Below are 21,859 nucleotides of genomic sequence, written 5' to 3' on the forward strand. Positions count from 1 at the left end.
CAGTACAGGTATGGTTGACTTTTACCACTGTCAGTGGTAACTGGGTCAGGCCCATCTTACAGCGCAGAAATGATCTATAGAAAGAAAAAAACCTCAAACTCTCTTCTGAACAAGTATCAGTCCTTATTAAAAAAAAAAAAAAAACAAACCCAGCTCTGTTAAAGAATTGATTCTGATCCAGATTCTTCACACTTAATGATGGAAATTCTGGGAGGCATTTAGGTTTGCTGAGCACTTGCAGTAATAGCAGTTGATTGGCCTTTTTTCCACAGCCACCTGGGTCTTCAGTTAGACATATGAAAGGACTGCACCTACATTGCAAACTGGCTTTTTTCCTTCATTTTCTGCAGTTCATTTGTGTCCAATCGGGTTGCATCAGGATTCATTGCATTTAATGGGAAATGCGCTCTTCTGGATCAGATACCTGTTTTCAATTTGGAGAGTATCTGATTCCAGTGGCAGAGGTGACAGGAATAAAGAGGAAAGGAGAAGTAAGTGCCTCTAGTATAGATTTCTGCCACACTAACAGAGCTGCCAATTTCTGAATCACTGAGACCTTAGAATTTACTTCTGTTTTTTCAAGTTACAATGGTGAAACAAGTGAGAAATTAACTGTATTTTTATTTGAGCTTATTTGAAAATTAGCTGTTGCCTTTCTCTAAGCATAACTGGGTTTTGACATAAAAGTTCCCTTACCACAGTGTTTCCCCAGAGCCACAGCTGTCTAGAGAAACCACTACTCTGCAGTGATGATCTGCAGAAATGATTCCTGACATACTGCCTAAGTCAGCATTAGGCTCACTACTGGTTAGAGTGGGATGCAGCTTAGTCCCTATAACCTGCTGTTATCTTTCAAGAGTCAGCTTGAGGGTTCAACAGTGAATGATGAAAAATGTTGCTGTGTGGACTTTTTTTTAATTAAAAAACCTCTGCCTCAATTTTTTTTCCTCCAAAATCATGTAATGGAGACAGCATATTTTCTGTACCAAGCTTTGATGTAATTCATATTAAAAAGAACACCAGGGCTAATTTATCTATGGTAGAAATGTCAGTGTACCTTTTTCCTAACAAGCAGAAGGAAAAAAATTTGTGGCATCACAACGTTAATACTGTAGGTCTGTGCTTCAGTTCAAAAACGGTCTGCTGAGATTTATTTGAACAACTTGAATTATGGAGAAGCTAGATCTGTGCAGATTACATTTTTCAGCTTGCTTACAGGCATTTGGAAGATGTTCCTCTATAGAAACAAAACAATAAGTAAAACTTGGGATCAGCTTTGGTTCATTTGCATCTCAGCATTGCAGGCACCCCACCTTGAAGGTCTAAAAGAAGTAACGGAGGAGAGAGCCAGGAGGGCAGGAAGGAAAGTGTTAAGATGAATGTGAAAGAATCTTGTTGACCTCTAAAGAAAATGTTGAATCACACCCCAGATTACTGAACACTATGAAAAAATACTTCATCAGACTTGGATGGCCATGGCACATAACCAAGCTGAATTCTAGACAAGGGCCACTTCTACTTTGCCAATAAGATCATGCATATTCGGGGAGATTTCCAAGTGGCATAGACCAGCTACATTCCACCCAGCAATGAACAGCCCAGCTATGCTGGCTGAATTCAGTACTTCCATTCAGCTCAGTTAGTAACAGACATCCTCAAGGAGCCACAACCTGAGCCCTGAGAAGTAGCCTATGCCCCTCCTCAGCCTGGGAAAGAAAATGCTCAACAGCTGGTGCCACTCCTGAGAGCAGCTGCCAGTGCAACACTCAAACAGAGGGGCCTCCTCTTTCTGACCATCTGTTAGTCCAGTGCTGAGGAAATCTACATTGTAGACCTCATTTTTGGCCAGCTGGCATCCAGCCTTATAGCTCTGAGTTTATCCAGAAGCTAGCAAAAGCCAGTCAGGTCTGATGTAGGTAGCATCACAGAAGTGGTTGGGCCAAAAGAGAGGTGTATGGGTATTTTACAAATAAAGCTATATTTCATTACAGAACACCCTATAATTAAACCTCATATATTCTATGAAAAGAGAACAAGCTTGGCCAAACTTTGTGTGAATGGTCAGTAGGCTTGCAAGGAGCTACACTTGATGGGGTGTATTTGGTTCTAAAGAGCCCACAATTCCAGCCCTATCTAAATGTATTTCCTAAACTCTGACACTTAAAAGCCAGAGGCATTAGCTGGATCCTGTTGGCTCCAGGGTATGGATATCCCAGTTTCCATGAGTGGACCTGTAAGCCCTAAAGGGCTGTGGCTGCTCCTGAGGTTCATGGCCCCACAGCCCTACTTCCCTCTGGGAGATGGTAGAGCAACCACTCTTGATGTGCTAGAATGTCCTCAGTTTGCTTAGAAGACAGGCAAAGGCTGGAGCCAAAGTGGTGGGGAGAAAGCCAACCCTTGCCATTGCCTGGGCAGGGGTTCTAGTGGCAGCAAAGTGACCACAGCCATGCAGCCCACTCTGTCTGTGCCAGACATGGTGGGGAGTCAAAGCTGCTGCCAAAATGTGAGGTCAATAATTGCTCTCTGTTCCCCTGACACTTCTCCCTGCGGAGACATGTGAGGCCTCTCTTGGATTTGCTTTCCAACTCTGCTCTCCCTGCCTTCCTTTCCCACACCTGGAGCAGCCCAGCTCTGACAACGCTGATCCAGGAGAGAAACACAAAATTTTGCAGGTGCTGCTAAGAAGGTTTGAATCAGCCCTGCCTACAGCAGTGTCCCTGAGAGAGCAGAGACTACCATAACCTCATCAACATGGCTGGCAGGGCAAGGTGCATTTTCACCTCCAACTGCCTACTCAGACACAAATACCTGGCAGCACACATTTGCAAAAATCATACTGAAAAAACACTCCTTCCCTGGGGAGACAAGGAAGATAAAAACAGCCTGTGACAGATGTCAGCTATGTTGCTCGAGGCTTTACTAAACGATACCTGCAAAACAGGGGATCATCACAGTACAAAAACCTACATAGCAGAGAAGAATTAGCCACTTCACTAGAATGTAAACCCCCAAACAAACTAACTAACTAACTAACTAACTAACTAACTAACTAACTAACCAAGGGAGCAAATGGAGCAACAGTCTCTCGTCTCAACATGTCCAGTTTAAAGCATTTTTGAGCTGACATATCTGAGACAAGTAAGGGAGTTTTGTTACAACACTGGAATAACAGCCTAAGGAGATCTAGAGCTGAAGAACAGCTTAAATGGGCCTTTCTGACTCTGCCTCAAGTTTCTTACATTTCCTTAGGCAAGCATTTAATCTCTCTATAGTGGATTCCACTTTTGTAAAATATGGGTAATACTGCCTTCCTCCCTCTTGTGTAATTAGTCAACCAGGGCCAAAGCCATCAAAGAAATTAGCTACCTGAAGTAAAATTTAAGTGATGGAATTAAAATATAGGTCCTCATTATGTTCTCACATCTGCTGCCTAGAGCTGGAGACATCTGAATTCTGTATACAGTAAGAAATGGAATGTACACCCATGCTCCCACCTTGGCTGTAGCATATTGAATCTTTGGGGTACCTGAATTTCCTTGCACATTTAGCCCTCACTCCTCTGAAGTTATTGTTTGAGGATTTATTGTAGTGACCATCATAGCTGTGATAATTTTGGAGACAAAAATATCCAACTTCCAGAAAACATACAGTGGAGTTGAAAACTTTTCTTTTTTTGAGGTGCAATCTTTATATCTGATAGAAAGAGATGTCAAAGAGGTACGGTTTAGTGTAATTTAGTGCTGAACGAAAGATGCTGTCTAACAAGGACTGTGTGATCACAAAGGCTTTGAAAGAGCAGGAGCATGCTTATCCTGTTTGACAGCATTACCCACAATGTGTCATTATAGATATTGATGATTATATAGCCATAATTAAAGTGTTGTGCTTAAATAGCTGAATGTAGAAAGATGTGTCAGATCATTAACACAACTTTAAGTTTAATCATGTCTGGTTACAGAGCCGAGACAAATATTTAAGCTTCCTTGCTAAAAGAAGACTTACTATGTCTAATCATCAAAGCAGAGCTGCTTGCCAAGAGCATAAAAACCTAATGGGTTTTGCAAGAAAATTATGTCACCTTCAAATTAACATTCATAATACAGATGGCATTTATGAAAGGTAAAGTCATTCATATTGACATAGTCTATCTCCAGTGACTGTCATGCGAGATTAGGAACCCTGTGTCCAGAAAGACATTTTGCCAAAGCAGGGTATTGTTAGAATAAGACAGGGCTGGCAAATCTGGGTGACTTTATCTTTTTCCTGACAATTTCTTCATTTGGACTTAAACAGTGACATATGGATGCCTTGTTTTGTGCAAATAATCAGGATCATTCAGACATCTACTGCTGCCATACACATGATTTTTCTTGTGGTGCTCACTGGATCAGCACTGACTCTGTGCATTAATGCAGGAACAGACTTTATAACACTTGCAGGGAAAAAAATGGTTTTTTCAACATAACACTTGCTATGAAGAATGCAAAAAGTCTGAAAACATTGTTCCCACCAAGTTTGCAAGTTTAGATGACGGTATGGCTTAGCATAATAATAGAACTACCTAATAATGCTGCTACCTAAATATCAACTACTTTTGAAATAAACATGGGATGGGAGAATGTTCAAAAACCTTGCACAGAATGGTACATACAACAATTATTAAAAAAAATAAAATTAAGAGGGATTCTTGAAAATGCCTCACATCTCTAAAGAAGAAATTAAAAAAAGAAAGATCAGTTTAACTATAGAACTTTCATTGCCTTATTTGGATGTGCTTACATTTGTCTGAATTCTTCACAATGTATTTCCTGAAATATTTTTCTAAAACTTGAGATAATTTTACAGAAGAAAGTGTAGCACATATCAGAACTTGTAAAAGACAATAATAAAATGTAATGATGAGTAATGAAGCAGGGAGTTATTAACATCCTGCATTACACCACTGGACACAGAAAAAGACCCTGTCCATGAAAATTATGTGATGTGATTGCTATTACAAATATGCATTACTTCATACTGGAAGATCTAGTACAGAAAAAATGAGCATAAATTGTGATATTTTAGAAAATATATGATCTGGTGGACACTGGGAGATATAATTCCAAACACAGAAGGAAAGAGGACTGGGGACTGGTGCTGATGCCAGACAGCCATTGATGAGGCTGGGCAGAGAAATTAGTGCGAGCTGACATGAGTTAAACCAAACCACCCTAAAGAGTCAATGTGTTGCAGAGGCAGGGGAAATATCTTATGCATCAAAGTTGTGTGAGAACTTTCATCTGGAATATTGGATCATATAGCAGATACCCAGTGTATGGGAAAGGTGCCCAGGAAGGATCAACATAATTTAGGAAGGGCCTGAATTTAAAAAAAAAAAAGAAAAAAAAGAAAAAAAAAAAGAAAAATATTATTTCATAATAAAACTAATTTTGAAAAAAGGGGTAAAAGTAAAGACAGGATATTGTGACATTCCATCAACATTTTAGACGCAAAGATGAATTTTTTACTATAGCTAAAAATCTATGTACAACTAAGTAAATGGAAGGAAATTAAGAGTGAAATTTTAAGAGGAATTTCAAGAAAAACTTCTTCACGGTGAAATATATTGCATTGTGGAGTAACGTCCTCAGGGAAATAATGAAAGCACTGTCACTTGGGACTTAAAATTGCACTGGAAAAAGCCACAATAGAGTATCTAGGAGAGAGAACAGTTTTTGAATTGGCCTCAGGGAGTCAAGCTGAATGACTTAATTGGTCTTCTCAGTCTCTAATTTCTTCAGGACAGACCATGCCCTGTGTGTTTTCCACTCAAGGGAAAAACAAGATCAGGCAGTCCCCAGCCAGGGTATTGAGTTTCCCAATGCCTGTGATGAGGTGGAGAGGGGGCTGATCTCCCCAGCATGGCCCTCATGGCTGGAATCCTCCCATTCACCCACTCATCCCCCCATTACTTTCCTTGTCACATCCCCATAGCTTGGTGAGAAGCAACAGTGGGGTCCAGATTAATTCATTTTGGTGTTGCAATCTCTCATCTGGGGGGATTGGTGACAGGTTTGTTGTTTTTGTTTTTTTTTTTTTCAAGAGACATTTATGCACCACATTCTTTATATTTAGAGGATTCTTCTGTATCCAGATACTTGCTATGGAGAAATAATAAATAAAATCATCTGTGACTCTTGGGTCCTACCTTTCTGTCTAATCTTTTAGAAGATCCTTTTCTTTGAGCCCAGCATCTGATTTTCTTCTCCCTGTCTCTTGGTGTGACTTTTCTCATTGTTTGATGATCTAGAGAAAGGCTCAGTTCATGTTTCAAGTTTCTGTATTCCTTTTTTATTTTCTTAACAGAAACAGCAAAAAGAAAAAAGGAAATAAGAAAAACAGCTACTTAAGGCAATAAAGCTATAACTGTGGAAAAGTTTTTGTAGTGTAAAATCAGTAACCTCAATTCTCTGATGTAACATGACTGTTTTCTAAGATGTGCCAGCATGGTAAAGGAGGTTCAGCTTTTGATTTGGGATTTGATGGAGAAGTGGCAGTGTGACTGAAGCACAGGATAGTCTTAGAATGTGTGTAAAATGTTTTGTTGAATTAAATCAATCTTATATTCATCAGCATAAATTCTAGCAATCTTAAATTGCACTAGATTTATACTAAGGCCACAGAGAGGCAAGTGGAATGACAGCCCTGATAAAACTTCTGCTTCAGTTCATGTTGCATGCAATGGCAATTCAGCAAACTAATAACAGATAGGAAATTTTAAGCAAATGAGCAACAAAAATAAAACCATTCCGCTTCAGCAAGTGTTTAATTAATCTTCATTTACAGAATGCATACAAGCAGCTCAACATGATCTGGCCATTATGGAAAGTATTAGCATTTTTTGTAAATTTAAAGGACTGTCTGTTCCTCAGAGGGATTTGGTTGCATCTGACCCAGAACCATAAAATATAACCATGCAGCAGACACACAGCAATGAGCACATTGCTGTCTACCTGAGTTCCTCAATTTTAAATAAGAGGAACAGACTTTTCTGGCAAGATAACACCCCTTCCCCCTAGCTGAAAGTCAGGTTCTTTTCCTGATTGTTTCACAGCCCTTTTGCTGTCTTTTTTAGGTTTCTTCCTGCTCAGGTGTTACAGGTCTTGTTCTGAGTAATCCCATTTTCGTCTTTGACAGATGTAACACTAAAGTGCTTAGCACCTTGGTCTGGATCCCACAGGAGGAACAAGGTGCCAAGGTGCAGCAGGAATAACCCTTAAGCTGTCAAGTCTGAACTTTGGGCAACATCTTCAAATAAAAGTAAGGGTATGTTTGACACACACCCTGTGTTGTAAATTGCCACTAACTTTGTGCATCTTGTTTTGAACTGCATACCAACACTTTGTTATCTTGGTGCAACAGGCTCTGCTGGTCTTGCCTAATGCTGTTTGAAATCACTGGAAGCCCTTTCCTTAGTTTCAGTCTCCTTTCAGTCTCTCCTCCTCCATATGTTAACAAACATGCTAAAAATATGGGATCAAAGTAGTACTTGCAGTCAGATCACCTGGCTCTTTTTTTTTCACATCAAATATATCTTAAATGGCTCATTTATCCTGAGGATTTTTTTTTCCTTTTCCACCCATTTCTCATGTTGAAGGACATCAATGATGTAAAGTGCTTGATCTTGCTGCTGAGTTTATGGATGCAGATAGTAATGTTACTTGGCTTTTTTAGGCCCTTTTTTAGGCGCCTAACACTGTACAAAGGAGGAAAGTGCTGTTTGCCATATTTTACCAGTGGCAAATTTTAGTACTTGCACTGTGGAATGACTGAGCTGAGAAGAGTACTAAAGCCTCCGGCAGGTATATTGCATTTTCAGTGATTTCTGTGAGCATATTCATGTGTTTGTAGTTAAGTAAAAGCTTTACCACTTCCCCTGATCTGGAACAATCCCCCCTCCTCCTTTCCTCTTCCTAAAGCCCAAATCAAAAATGCTTACCCCAGATTGTTTGCTGAAACTAGACTGATAAAAAAAATAATAATAAAAAAAGGGCATGAATGAACATGTGAAGCGGGCTGTGGAATATTAGCATAGCTTGTCTTTGTGGGCCTGAAAATCCCATGATAATGAGCTCCTCCACTGGGAGTGGAGAGGAGCACACATGCAAAGGAGGGTCTTGGGCTCCGTGTTTCATTAAAGGAAGGCTTCAGCCTTTTCTCTTGGAAAGAAACAGCTTTGAAAATGGAAAGCAACACAAACTGATCATTATGGTTGAAAGCGCCATCATTAAAAAATCTCTTGTCATTCACTGCCTCCTGACAGCTGGTCGCTGGGGCCTGAATAAACACAGCCAGCACCATGTGAATTTTGGGGAAGAAGCTCCATATTTCCCTAGCTGCAGGGGGGCTGTGCCTCCAGGGCCACCTTGGGCCCCCCAGAATACCTTTCAGCTGGCCACCTCTGGGGGAAGCAGCCCTGGGCCCCCACCGCCAGCAGGACCCTCGCCTGCGGACAATGCCCTATTGAGGGGTTTAGGATGCCTTGAATACGCACCAGCCTGCTTTGTCCCGCTCCCCTTCTCCACCTCCTCCTCCCCTTTCTGCCCTCTCCCAAACTCTCTCCCTTTTCTCTGACAGAGTATTTCCCAATCCAAAAGCCTTTTGCTCCAGCCAGTCCCCTTGTCCTGCCATCATGCCTGGCTGAGCCTGCCGTCCCAGCAGAAGCCACGCCCCTTGGAGACTGAGGGGAGATGCTGAGCTGTATTCAGAGTGTTGTATAAAATAAGCCACATGGGCAATAGCAACACCCAAATGCTTAATAGGCTCTTAACACAAGAATAGAGGCCCGTGTCCTGTTTGTGGAGTAGATTTCTAGACAGGGGCACCCACTTTTCCCTTCTGTGGGTCGTTGGCTTTTCTTCAAAGGGATTTTAATTCTCCCATCAGCTGTGTAACCCTATCTGTTCTGTGTGGAGCCAGATTATGTGTCACTGTTATTCTAAGACATCTGCAGACACTTAAATTGCCAACAAACTAAATATTGCAAATGCTTTGCACAGAAGAAGGGAAAGGGAAAGAGAAAGAGAAGAGGGAGTGAAAATGGAAGGGAAATCAGGACCAGAATGGATTCCCCAGCATGTTGCTTGCTAGTAAGCAGAGGCTGGAAGTCAGGAAGAGGAAGGAGAGATGGGGAGAAACAGGGAAAGAGGGGTGGGGAGAAAGCCAGTCCTATAGTCAACATTTAAAAGAATCTGTAAACAGACATCTGCTCTGAAATGTTTAAGGAGAGAAACAGGCTTTGTGCAGTTGAGAAAAGCAAGACTTTTTTATGTGTATTTAGTGGTTTAGGCACACTGGGTCTAGGAAAAGTTACTGAGAGCATTTAATGTCTTATGGAAGCAGCAAAAGATGGGAGATGTAACTGCTGAGTTATTGTACCCTTAAAAAAAAGACAATAAAATAAAGTCAAAGGCTTTGGTTTATTTTTAAAATAAGTGTTTGCAGTTATTCAGAGGTAAATGCATATTTACTAGAGTTAGAAATAGATTTTTCTGGGAATTTCTACATGGCAAGAGTCACTATCCAGTAGGTTTTTGCTACTGTGAAACAACTGTTGGGATGACATATCAGTGACACTAATGTGACACCATTGCCATACAGAATAGAAACAGAGAGGCAGGTTTATACTGCAAGGTTACAACAACCTCTACCTCTCATCAAAAGGCAGGGGATTAAGGCAGGGAAATGAGGGGAAATCAAGACCAGGTGCTGGGCACAAGATGCATCACAAATTCTGTTCTCAAGCTTTTTTTCATGCTTTATAAAATTACAACTTCTCTGAAATTGTTCCTCTTTTTCTTCTTCTTCTTCCTTAATAATTGTATGGTGATTTAGAGTTTTTCTGGTTAATTTTCATACTACAAAATTAAATCAGACTTCCTCAAACCACATTTTTAATTTTATGCTACTTCCCAATTAGAATATTTTCTTTGACCTAAGAGAAATGAACTGTGATTAAAATGAAATATTTCATTATTTATTTAGCACTTTATAATGGCAAGAATCATGATCGCTGTTCCCTGGATTTCTTTCCCGGTGGCAGGCTCTAGGGAAACCCACAGTACTTTGCAATTTCCATCATGTGTGGAAGGATGGAATAAAAAAGATGGAAGCCAAAAGAGATGGAGGAATATGTGCAGGATGAGTTAGAAGTCATCAGCCATGCTGAGATGATGACAAACTCTCTAGAGGTGAGATCTTGTATTCCTGAAATAGAGGGAGTTCAGCTGATAGCGTCAGCGAAGCTTATTTGGAACCACTGCCTTCCAAATCCAAGTTAGCTAATATTTGATCCACATCAAGTGCACTCCTGCTCAGATCAGGGTGTTTCTCAGGAGAGTCATCTTTCTACAAGGAGAAATAAGTTGCCATTTATTTTTGAACATTAACAACCATTACCTTATTTTGAATCATTTACACTTCTTTTTATTACATGTATTTAAAGATAAATGCACGCTTATCTTGGAATAATAAACTGCAGAGAAATAATTTGATGATTCTTAGATTCTGCAGAAACTTGTCTTCTAAAAAATCAGTTTATATGTGAAGTTTGACTCAATATAAATTGTTTATAACAGTTTATTCAAGTCACAACTTAGTGCCAGAATTAAGTTTAAAGAATCAGTTCTAAAAATTAATGCTGCCCAATGGATCAAATGAATTCCTAAATATGTGCATGTCAGTTTTACACAATAGGTCTGGGGATCACCTCAGCAATTTTCAGTAAGGAAAGGAAGAAGCACTTGTGATAAGTTGTATTCTCCTACAGGCTCAGCATGTAAGTAACCATGACTGGTGTCATTACAGAACTGTCATATAACTTGCTTTTTAGAAGTCAGTAAAATATACTGACATATAGACAAGGCAAGTTCCCTCTTTCTGCCCAGAAGCCATGAGGGCAGAGTGAAAAAACACTCAGCAGAGGAAAAAAGCTCAGCACCTGCCAAATACAGACCATATGCTTCAAAGTACAATGAGAACTATATTTAAGAAAAATGAGGAGCACAGTCTCTTTAAAAAATGAAAGCACACTGTTTTTGCAGCCTCACAATGAGCCATGGACACATTTTGCCTTCAGGTAGCAGGTTAGAAAGCTCTGGGACTATGGGATCAATATCTGCTGATACAGGAAAATGTAGAGCCCTAAAAAGTGATGTCATAAAAGTATATAACTAAAGAACTACCAGAGGCACATGACAGGGTGAGATTTCTAAGTAGTGATAAATCACGTCTGCTCTTAACATGACGACATCAGCTGTGAAAATACTTCCAAATCTTGCCTCAGTAGTACCCAATGTATAACCAGCTGTAGCTGGTTATCAAGTTACTGTGCCATAAGAACTCCATGACTACTTCATACTGTTTATTTTTACTTGCCCACAGGTAATAACCAAGAAGTAGGATTTCTCTCTTTGGTTGAGTTTCCCCTTTTTATGGGAATCACTGAGGAATTCAAACTCCTTCCCAAGTCAGTAGTCAGTCCTCAGTACTATCACTGCTAGTAATAAAAAAGCAAGTAATGTTACAGCTTTAGGGAAGGCCTGCTGAAGCCAAGTACAGACTAAAAATTATGTTGACTTAGCATTTAGATATAATGAAAAATCTGTTGTCTTCTCCCATGATGCTACCCCGAGAATGCAGAATTTTTGGTTGCTGAATGTCCATGAATTCCCTTCCCACCACTGTGTGGGGAACCCAGATTTCTGCTGTGGGTGCATGGCTCTTCAGCTTCCCAGAACTGAGTCTCTCTCTGAGCTGGATTTCACCATGGAAGGATTGTCTGTCACTCAAGCAGGAGAAAAGGGAAATTAAAACTACTTGTGATCTGCCAGCTCCTGTGGGCCACTCAGTTGCTGCCTGCCAGGGGAAGCCCTACACTCAGAGACTTGAAGTTGCGGGGCGGGGGGAAACATTTGGCAGAGAAGCTGCCAGCAACTCCAAAAGTGCAAAATTATTTCTCAAAGACCACTCCTGCTGCTGAGCTCTGATAAAATATTTGGAGCCTGGCAAGAATATTGTGTTATTAAAGCATCACGGCTATAGTTTTTCTGCAGGAGAGTGACCATGGAGGTTTGCTCTCTTCAGCCGACGTGCAAAAGTTTGCTGGTGCCACTATCTCAGTCACAGGGCAGAGAAAACAGCAAGCACCACTGGATCTGTGCTGATGCCAGACTCAGCTGCTCCAGAGTGCACTCTGGAGTGCTCAAATGGCACTCAAGGGCAATGTCTTCAGAGGCACAGTGTTCACTGAAAGGGGAATGAGACTCCAAAAATGAAAAAATAAAGTTCTAGGCGTCTGGGAATTCGGTGCCTCTTGTAAGAAACCCTCAGACAAACAAAATTCTTGTCATAATTTCAGTGGGGCTTCAGGGAAACAAACAAACACACATGCAACAATAAACAGAAAAGGCAAAAATAATGCCTCACTGGCCTGGCAAACAGCCAATTTGTGACTATAGCAAATTTGTTAATTTTTGATGCACTGCCCTTTGTTGCTGTTGTACAACAATTATTCACACAGGTCTAGGGTTTGCCCTAGCTTATGACACATCTGTGTCTAATTATACCTAAGGTGGAGGGTTGCGTTAATTTGGTAGACATAAATAAAGTAATTTTTGTTCCAGCTCTGCAGAACGTGTGTGAGTGTGATGGATGGGATGGTAGTGGGAGTGCAGGCATACACCTCCCGGTTGCCTGAAGATGGGGTTCTGGAAGCTGGTCCAGGGTTTCTGTCCTGCCCATTTCTGTGATAAGTGTGCCCAAGTATTGCTTGCTGCTCCTCGGAGCTCCTGCATGTCAGCCCAGCCAGGAAGGCATGCTGGGCATCCCAATGAGTCACCTAAACACGCTCAGGACATCCTGCTGAAGGCAGGGTGGGAAAAATGATAGCCAGTGACCACCAGTGTCCAGCCAACACAAAGCCACCTCTTGTTTTTGCCAGGATTGAAGGTACTTGGTGAACTTTATCTTCTGTGTTTGTCAGAAGGAGGTGGTAGGAGAAGTACCATGAAGCTTAGTGAATGTTTGTGAACTGCTCCATAGCATGGAGAAAAATTCTTACATCTTAAACTCACTTGTCAAATGTCAGGCTGTCAGCATCAGTCAAGCATGTGCCATCTTTCTTCTGCTACTCAAATGCATTACAGACTCCTGTGCCTCATCTGACAGTGACATGACATTTCCCTGACTTGAGGCACAGGCTGGTATCTGGGCAGCAGGGGAAGTGGCAGCCCTGACACTGGATGGCACATGGCATACCCTGGGATGCGTCCTTCATGAAAGACCTTGTGTTTCCCTCCAGAATCAATTCACTGTTTCCCACATGGAGTGCTAGAATTCCCAACTCCCAACTCTGTGCCCTGAGGTTAACTGAGTTAACCTTGGGTTAACTGAGGCTGCAAATCACCACCTGCCTTGCCATCCTGATAGGAGGCAGAGCTTCAAATCCTTACTGTGGTATGGAGGCAGTTATGGGGGGGAAGTCATCTGCTTCATCACTGACACTTCTTGAAACAGCAGAGAAGCCACCCAGTGGGGCCTCTGAAAGTGGTCCCAGAAAGAAATTTCAAGTGCCAGTTACAGGTATCAGAAGTGAACACTTATGGAGCACATGTCTCATCTGTGCAGACCATGTTCTCAAGGGAAGTAATTTGGATGGCGTGTGATGTGTAGAGGTTGTGACTGACCAGAGGCTGCACTAATATCACTTGTCAGAGAATCTTACAGCATCCTAGGCCATCTAGTAGAGCCCTGTCCTAAGGAAGGATTGATCTATTTGTTTTTATTCTTGACCAATGTTTGTCTAATGTATCCTCAAAATTTTCCAAAGCTGCCAATCCTCTGAGAGCAACCTAACCCACTGATATGTTGTTCCCACTGTCAGAAAATATTTTTAACCTCTTTGCTTTAATTATTGTCCTGTTCCATCTCCTATCCTATCCCTCTTTGCTGGAATCTGCCTCCTGGCTGGAGACTGTTCTCATGCTATTTCTCCAGTTTTCTCTTTAGGCTTAATAACTTCAGCTTAAGCAATTTTATTCACAGTTCATGTTATTAAGACTAACAAATAATTTGGGTTCTGCTCAATTGACCACATCTTTCTTGGAGGAGCAGAGATCTCAGCTGAGGTTGTGGGAGAGCTGAAGAGGGCAAGAAGATTATTTCATGTGTTCCCTAGGCAAGACTTCAGTCCTTGCTCTGTCATGACTTTTTTCTTTTCCACAACAACATCTCATTTCAGAATCACTGTCCAGGACATTTGTCAAAGCAAAGGTGCATGCACACTATATTAATATGTATATCATTATATAAAGTGGGTTGTTCCACAGACACATTTAATTCTTATCTCTGGGAATGACCCAAAGACTAGGCTGGTTTTAGCTTGTGTGTCAAAGTGATCTTTTTCATTTGTTTTCTACCAGGAATTACCTTGAATGGCAATTTTGAGCGGGCTGGTCCTCTGTAAAGTTACACTGAAAATTATGCACTTCTTTTGTACTTGGATCTATTAATGAGACTGCATAGATTTAACCAGTGGTATTCCAGAAAATAAAATAGTCTGTGCATTCTGTCAAGAAGAAACAGTCAGCTTAGAAAATTAACATCTTGCAGGAAAATAAAGAAAATAAACCACAAGTTTCCTGAAACCTCTGGCAGAAATTTTTCTTTATTTAAAATAATCCTGCTGTGGATACACTGAATAGCAAATTCCTGCCTCGCTGGGTAGGCACAGCAGCATGCACAAGGTCCTTTGCAATAGGATCATCCAGTTGTTAAGAATATTTCTGAGTTTGGTGACTAAAGAAAGACAAAGATGATTTTGGGAAAGTTCCATTGCAGTGATATAATTCATCATTTGTACCTTTTGCTTTGAACAAGAAAATTGAAAAAAAAAGGAAAATAAAAGAATGAAAGGGATCTATGTCTTCTTTCTCTCTCTTTTTGTTGCATGGAAATGCTCTATTTTATCAGCAGGGGAGTAAAAAAATTAAGGCATCAGTAGCTTTTCATTCAGATATTTTCTTACCATGGCTTTGATAATGGAACAGGATAATGGGAAACTCTAACCCTTGAGTGAGTGTTGGATTTTCATAAAAAGCATGAAAAAACAATTTTAATATGATATATTGTCTCAACCTTTCAGCCCCAAGATAGATTTCCTCTCCTACCTTCTCCCTCTGGTCCAAAACCCATTCCCCAGAGCATCAAATGCAGCATGAAAAACGGTAATGACACCTTTGCCCCAGAGGAAAGAAGCCTCCGATGACACAGGCCATAATAAACTCCTTGATGTAACATCCCTCTGTGCTGTGTCTTGGGGTGGTTAAAGAGTGCTAAGGACAGGGGAGACCTGGGGGTAAGTGCATGTTACTCTTTGTTTCTTCGGCAGGTAGGGATGCATCTCTCATGCTGTTGGGATGCATCTCTCCAACAGACAGATCCCATTGTACCTATCACAAGCTTTCCACTCTTTCTACAAGTAGTGAGCTTGTTTTTTCTAAGTCCTTTTCTTTCTCACAGACAGATAGGGTGGGGAGAGAGGGAACATTGCATGCTTCCTCTTCTTCCCAAGTGATTTTTTTTTTTTTTGTTCCATGAGTTGTATTGAATTTGTAGTTATTTCCCACATGAGTAATACCTGGATAAGTTATGGCTTACACAGGCTTGCCACTTGAAATGAAAAGCAGATTGCTGTGCAGATTTGAATTATCCTCCAATATTTCATGATACCCATCTTCGTGGGTTAAAATTGTTACATATTTCATAGCTATCATTTCCATGGCATCAAACTTCTCGTTATCTGCCAGTGCTATCCACCTATAAATGCCTAAGCTCTCCAGCAGCCAGCGTGTCCTTTTTCAGACTTATATTTCTGTGTTATATGGATATTCAGTGTTTAATGGCACTGAATTAAGCAGAACTGCCATGGTGCTCCCACAGAAACCCCAGCCAGCCTATTGACAGTGCAAGTTTCATTTAATTCCTTGATACAACAGCCATTTCTAGATGTTTCCTGAGCAATGTAATAAACACAAAATGCAGTGCTCAAATTGAATATTTAAAAGTCAATCAGGCTTGAAATTTAATTTTATCTAATTGGTTTGCTACATTCACACAAAACTGAATGACATTTAGAAAACCCAACCATCCTACATAATTTCATGTTTACTTCAGTCACAAGATGGATTTTTTTTAAACTTCTTTTAATCTCATTTTAATGGTTTAGCTAATTGACTACCTCTCTGCTACAGGTTTAATACATTCTTTTGGAATCCCTCTTTGTTCTACTAGTACATATTGCTATCAAAGCAATCTCAAGTCTTATTTATCTTCCATTGCTGGATGCCTAAAGGATACATACATACTTTTGGGGTCACATTTTACAAGCTGGGGAAGGGGTTTGGTGACATTTACAGCTTGTCTAGGTTTGGAAAGACAGGTGTCTGCTAAGGAAGGTAGGAGCCTCCCCTGAAATGGAAAAGATGTAGACCCCTTCCCTCTGAATTGTTATAAATTTGAAACTATGGGGGGCTCTCAGGCAAAAATATGGGAGCAGGAATAATAGTTCTTTATTAGGGAAGAAAATAAAAAGATAAAATAAACAATGCAGTAAACCAAAACAACACTGACAGAGTCAGAATACAACCTGACACCCTGTTGGACAGGGTGTTGGCATCAGTCCAATTGGGAATTATTGGCTGCAGTCCTCCTGCAGTGTCAGGTATGATTCTGTTGGAGTAGTGATCCTGTAGAAAAAGGGTGTAGTCATCCTCTGAAGAGGCAGTGGAAGATGCAGCTGTTCCTCTGGGAAAATCCACCACAGAAAAAAGCTGTGCTGGTAGGCCAGAATCTCAAGATTATATCCAGGTGGAAATGCTTGGCTCCTCCCTCTGGGCAGAGCATCTCACAATGGGATGTTACAGTTCTTATCAGTCATGCAGTGACATTCAGTAGCCCATTATCAGCATATGTCTCCTTTGAGAGAAGATTGGTTGTGGAAGAGATAAGGAAAACTGCCCACTTAACAGAAGACAACTGCGATACAGTTGGCAAATAGAGTACATCTTGCCTTTCAGTCTGGGACAGTGTTGTGTAAGGAATTATACACAAGGCAGTGTAAAGTTTACGGGTCCTGTAGAAAACCAGGGGCTGGTACTTCATAGTCTGTAATTTCCTTTACAGTGTCCTTGTTAATGAATTTCATAAACACACAAAAAGACACATCAGTCCCATTTATAGTCAGTGGATAGCATCATTGCAGATTTCCAATATTCACCTCTGAAAAAGGAGCTGGGACACAAGCTAAGACAGTGGTGCAGCCTTGTGCAAAATAATGGGTGCGGCGTTTGTCATCTCAACACAAACATAAACTTTAGAAAGGCTTCTGAGAAGCACAAGGAAAATTACGAAGGGTGGCAGATAACATGTAGGGTTAATGTGCAAAGAAAATCCTCTTGGCCATAAACAAGGTCATTGTGATAAATTGAATGACATAGATCTCTCTAAGTCTAATGACATAGAACTGAACAACTTCCATTTTTCATAACTGCAAATTCCAGAGGACCTTCTGGGATAGAAACTTAATATCCCTGGAGGATGTCTCAGGACTCATGGCTGCAAGAGCCTTACCTACAAGGCACACTGCAGGGCCCCAGGAGAGCAACTCCATGAGAGTGCCTCCCCCTGGGCCAGGTCAGGGGTCAGACACTGTGCTTTGCTCTCCTCCTAATGCTCAGCTATATTAGTTAAAGCTTTTATAAGGTGCGTCAGAATGTAGGTAAAAAGCAAGGGTGTCATGTCTTTCTCCAGCTGCTGGAGAAGACATTTATAGAAAGACATTTGTTTGGAGAAGACATTTATAGGGCCACCACTGCCCAATGGAAGAGGCTGAGCCAGGGGTTTCTTGCTTCTTCCCCATAACAATAAAGGTCAGTAATTTCTGCAGCTAGGATACTGGACAAAGCAAACAGCAGTTTGGATCCCATTTGTTCTGTCCCTTAAAGCGTTACCAATCTCTGAGGACATTTGACATTCTAATTTCAGGCAAGATCCCCCTTCAGTAGGGGGGGACCCTCGGGGGGGACCCTCGGGGGGGACCCTCCCTGCTTTTTATTTCATGTGAGAAAACCTGAGGAGCCAGCAGCGTGGAATTATTTTATTTTTATTTATTTTATTTTATTTTATTTTATTTTATTTTATTTTATTTTATTTTATTTTATTTTATTTTCATTTATTTATTTTATTTATTTATTTTTATATTTATTTTATTATTTTATTTTTCTTGATTCTCCTTTTCTTCATGCTAATAGCTACACAAAAGAGATGAATGCCTCCTGAAAACATACCTAGGACACAAATGCTCAAATGCTTACACATAAATATTTTTTTTTGGCATACAACATCAAAGCAGGTATTTAGTTTACCCTTAAACTCAGTAAGAGCTATTATCTCACCTTGATGTGTGAAGCTTTATACATTTAACTTACAATATAACCAGGTGAAAATAGAGCCCCCTCTGTTTCTGGAAGCTTTGCAAATTTATTATATTATACAAAGATGGATGTTGCCTCTTTCTTTAAGAAATAACCTTGGTGTTTGACAGAGGTAGCAGACAGTAGGGAGCAATATTTTCTAGAGAAGTGTTAACAACTCCATTTGTCTCAGAAGAGCATTGACACCTAATGATGACAATTTAAATATCACTATTAACTGTTTCAGACAAAGTAATTTGAACAGAAGCATCCAACTTTGCCTTTAAGTGAATGTTGGGATTCGCTTAGGGATCGATTTGATTAGGGATGACAAATACCTAGTACATCATCTTTTCCATATCCTGAAAGGCCAGCCTAGGTGGCTTACACTTAAAATATTGCCACATGGAGTTTTAATTCAAAGACTTCTCTTCCACAAGTTCTCCCACCAGCACAACCTCTGAAAAAAATAAATCCACTAAATCTGCTGGAGATTTTTAAGCTTGTGCTGGGACTGTGATAGTCCTTTGAGCCTGACAGGCACAGACTGCACCTCCCTGTTTTGGGACAGATGTAGCCCACCCAGGATGGGACTTTGAGACTAGAGAGGCTGCAGTTAAGTAAATGAAGAGGAAGAGTGTGACCCTAAACACAGATGGCTCTTGTCTGGGTGCTTTGCTTAATTACCCCAAGCATAAGTAGCATGGAGGAAAAGTACGAGCAAGGCCCCATGGCAATGATGCGCAGCAAGTGCTTCCCCACCTCCCCTGGCTGGTGCAGCATGGTCCTGCCTCTCTGCAGCACCGCACTGATCAAATATCCAGTCAAGGTATAGCAGCATTTGGTGTACTTTGAAATGTAGTCCAGAGTCAGTCTCTCAGAAATTTGATATGCTTTTAAACTCTTTGGGCCTCCCATTAGTAAACTCAAGAGATATAAGTAATGACTTTCCTTAATCAATTAGCTTGTCTGGAGAATGTTTAAGTCTACACCTGCACTGTGTTGAACCCATGATCCACTGGGTTGTTTAAAACTGTCTTTTAGTTGTTTAAGAAAAAAATACCTTTGGTATTCACTGTTCAGCTGCCAGATCCAAGGGGTAAAATGGTTTTCTTGACACTGCTTCTGTGTTGTCTCACATCTGTGTATCTGGCTCTTTAACACCTAATAAAGTAAAAACCTTGCTTTGACTCCTCATGTGTATCTCCAAATGTCAGTCGATTACACCTCTGGCTGTTTGAGTACTGGGTGGATATTGCTCTTTGCATTACTGACTCCATACTTTGAATCTAGCCTGAATGAACAGAAGCAGTTTTCAGACAGTGAAGTTTTCTGCAGCTTCTGAGAAATAAGGACACAAATTTGATGTGGACATGGAAAATTTAGAAGGAAAGGTAATCCTGAGAAAATGTAATGGCAGATTATGCTTCCAGCCAAACTCTCCTAGAGCTAGCCATGCATTTATGAGTATTCTTTCCCTTCTGCTTGTCAGTAAGAAGTCCAGATTCTCAAGTATAATTGTCATGAAAGAAATTAATCTGTATTTGTTCACTAGATGAGAAATTGCTTCTACAAATTTTTGTGGGTGGTCTTTGTGCTCTTTGGCTGACCTGGCAAAAATCAAAGCTGTTCAGTGGCAGAAATTTCTACTGTGCTCTTAGGCTGAAAAGGGTTCTCCAAAGGCAGCACAAATGGGGAGCCCTTCCAGACAAAGCAAGGAGGATGCTCAGGGAAAGTAACTCCCATCTCCTGATGTTGCCAATACAATGCAGGACCCCACACCTGCTTCTTCTGGGAACCACGTCAGGAGCAGCCTGACTATTCTGCAGCATGACACAAGACATGGTGTGGACTTAAAACTCTAGCAAAGCCTCCACCATATGATTTGAGAAAATTAGCTATGAATCTTGCACAGACTAAGAAACAAAGCAGAAGCTCAACTTTTTTCTTACATTTTTTCCTATGTTGTAAGAGTGAAAGCCTTTATTTCTAATTTCTTTGATTAGTATTAGCATACCTGTCTATAGCAAAAGTCAACAAAGAGGACTGATGCCCTTAGTAGTGGGACTAAGCACAGATATCTTTTATTTTCATTGGCTTAATTTTACCGTGTTAGTTTTGTTTAAGAGTGTCTAGATAAAGCACTGATAAATAAAAGGGAAGACTGATGTAATCATCAGGAAATGACTGAGAAAATTAAGAATAAACTAAGAATACCTAAGAAGAGACCAAAAGATACTAGGGTTAAAATTGAAGGTGCTCTGAGCCTTTAAATTGCTAGTGCTTTTCTCAGCTGAGTCAAAAAATGTGTTTTATCTGCTTGAGTGATTTAATCTGACTAGTTCTAGTATGAGAATGGACATTTAGATCCTATGAGCATTTCCATCCTATAGATACGAATGCCCTTCATCAGAGAGATTAATCAACTGTAACAATGACTGCAGTGCTGGAGAACCTTCCAAGGCTTTTAACCAGACTCCCCTCTACAGTTTATCCTGTACAAAGTGAAAACACAATTATTTCTCCTAGAGACAGCCTCTTAATGGGACCTAATTACCTGTCATATTAATCTGACAATAGATCCTGTTTGCTAAAAGATTAATTATGAGTTATGACCTAAGGTTATGAAATTTGTGATAAAAATATACAAACAGCAATTTGTGATATATATATATATACAAGCAGCAATATATTTGCTACATATAAATAAATAAATAAATAAATAAATATATACATATACATATATATATATATATATACCAGCTTACTTTTTCAAATAAAATGCATAAAAAGTTCACTGAATAGGTTTATTTCATTAAGAAGCAGCATGGTTCATGAACTTTGAAGGCACAAATATCCTTAGGTTAGAAATCTTCAAGATATTGGACTTTGCTTCCCAATTAATATCAAGGCCCTTCAGAGAATGTTAAAGCCATTCATGACTATCATGCAGCCATTTGATGGGTTATGGATTTGGGAAAATAATTTAGTGTTTTGTGACAGAATTCTCAAAGTGTAATATTTTTTTTTTTTCCTACTTAACACAAGCAAATGAGAGGCACTCAGATATTTTTGATTTTAAATGCAAACTTTTCTGGAGAAAAGCATTTTGAGGAAAATGGAAAAAAATTATATGAGAAAAAAGAATGGGTCTGAGTTTAAAATGGATGCAGCTCTCAAAGACCAAGCTATTAGTAAATTTATTTCTCCATAGAGAAAAGGTGAAGAAGGAAGAGTCAAGGCATTTTAAACTCATCAAAAACAAAATGCTATTTTGTTATGAAAAAGAATGAAAAAAAGATCCACCCACGTAGTGTAAACTGTTGGCATACTGTCTAGGGTGTCCTGAC

This window comes from Vidua macroura, chromosome 1 (assembly GCF_024509145.1).
Source record: "Vidua macroura isolate BioBank_ID:100142 chromosome 1, ASM2450914v1, whole genome shotgun sequence".
NCBI lineage: Eukaryota > Metazoa > Chordata > Aves > Passeriformes > Viduidae > Vidua > Vidua macroura.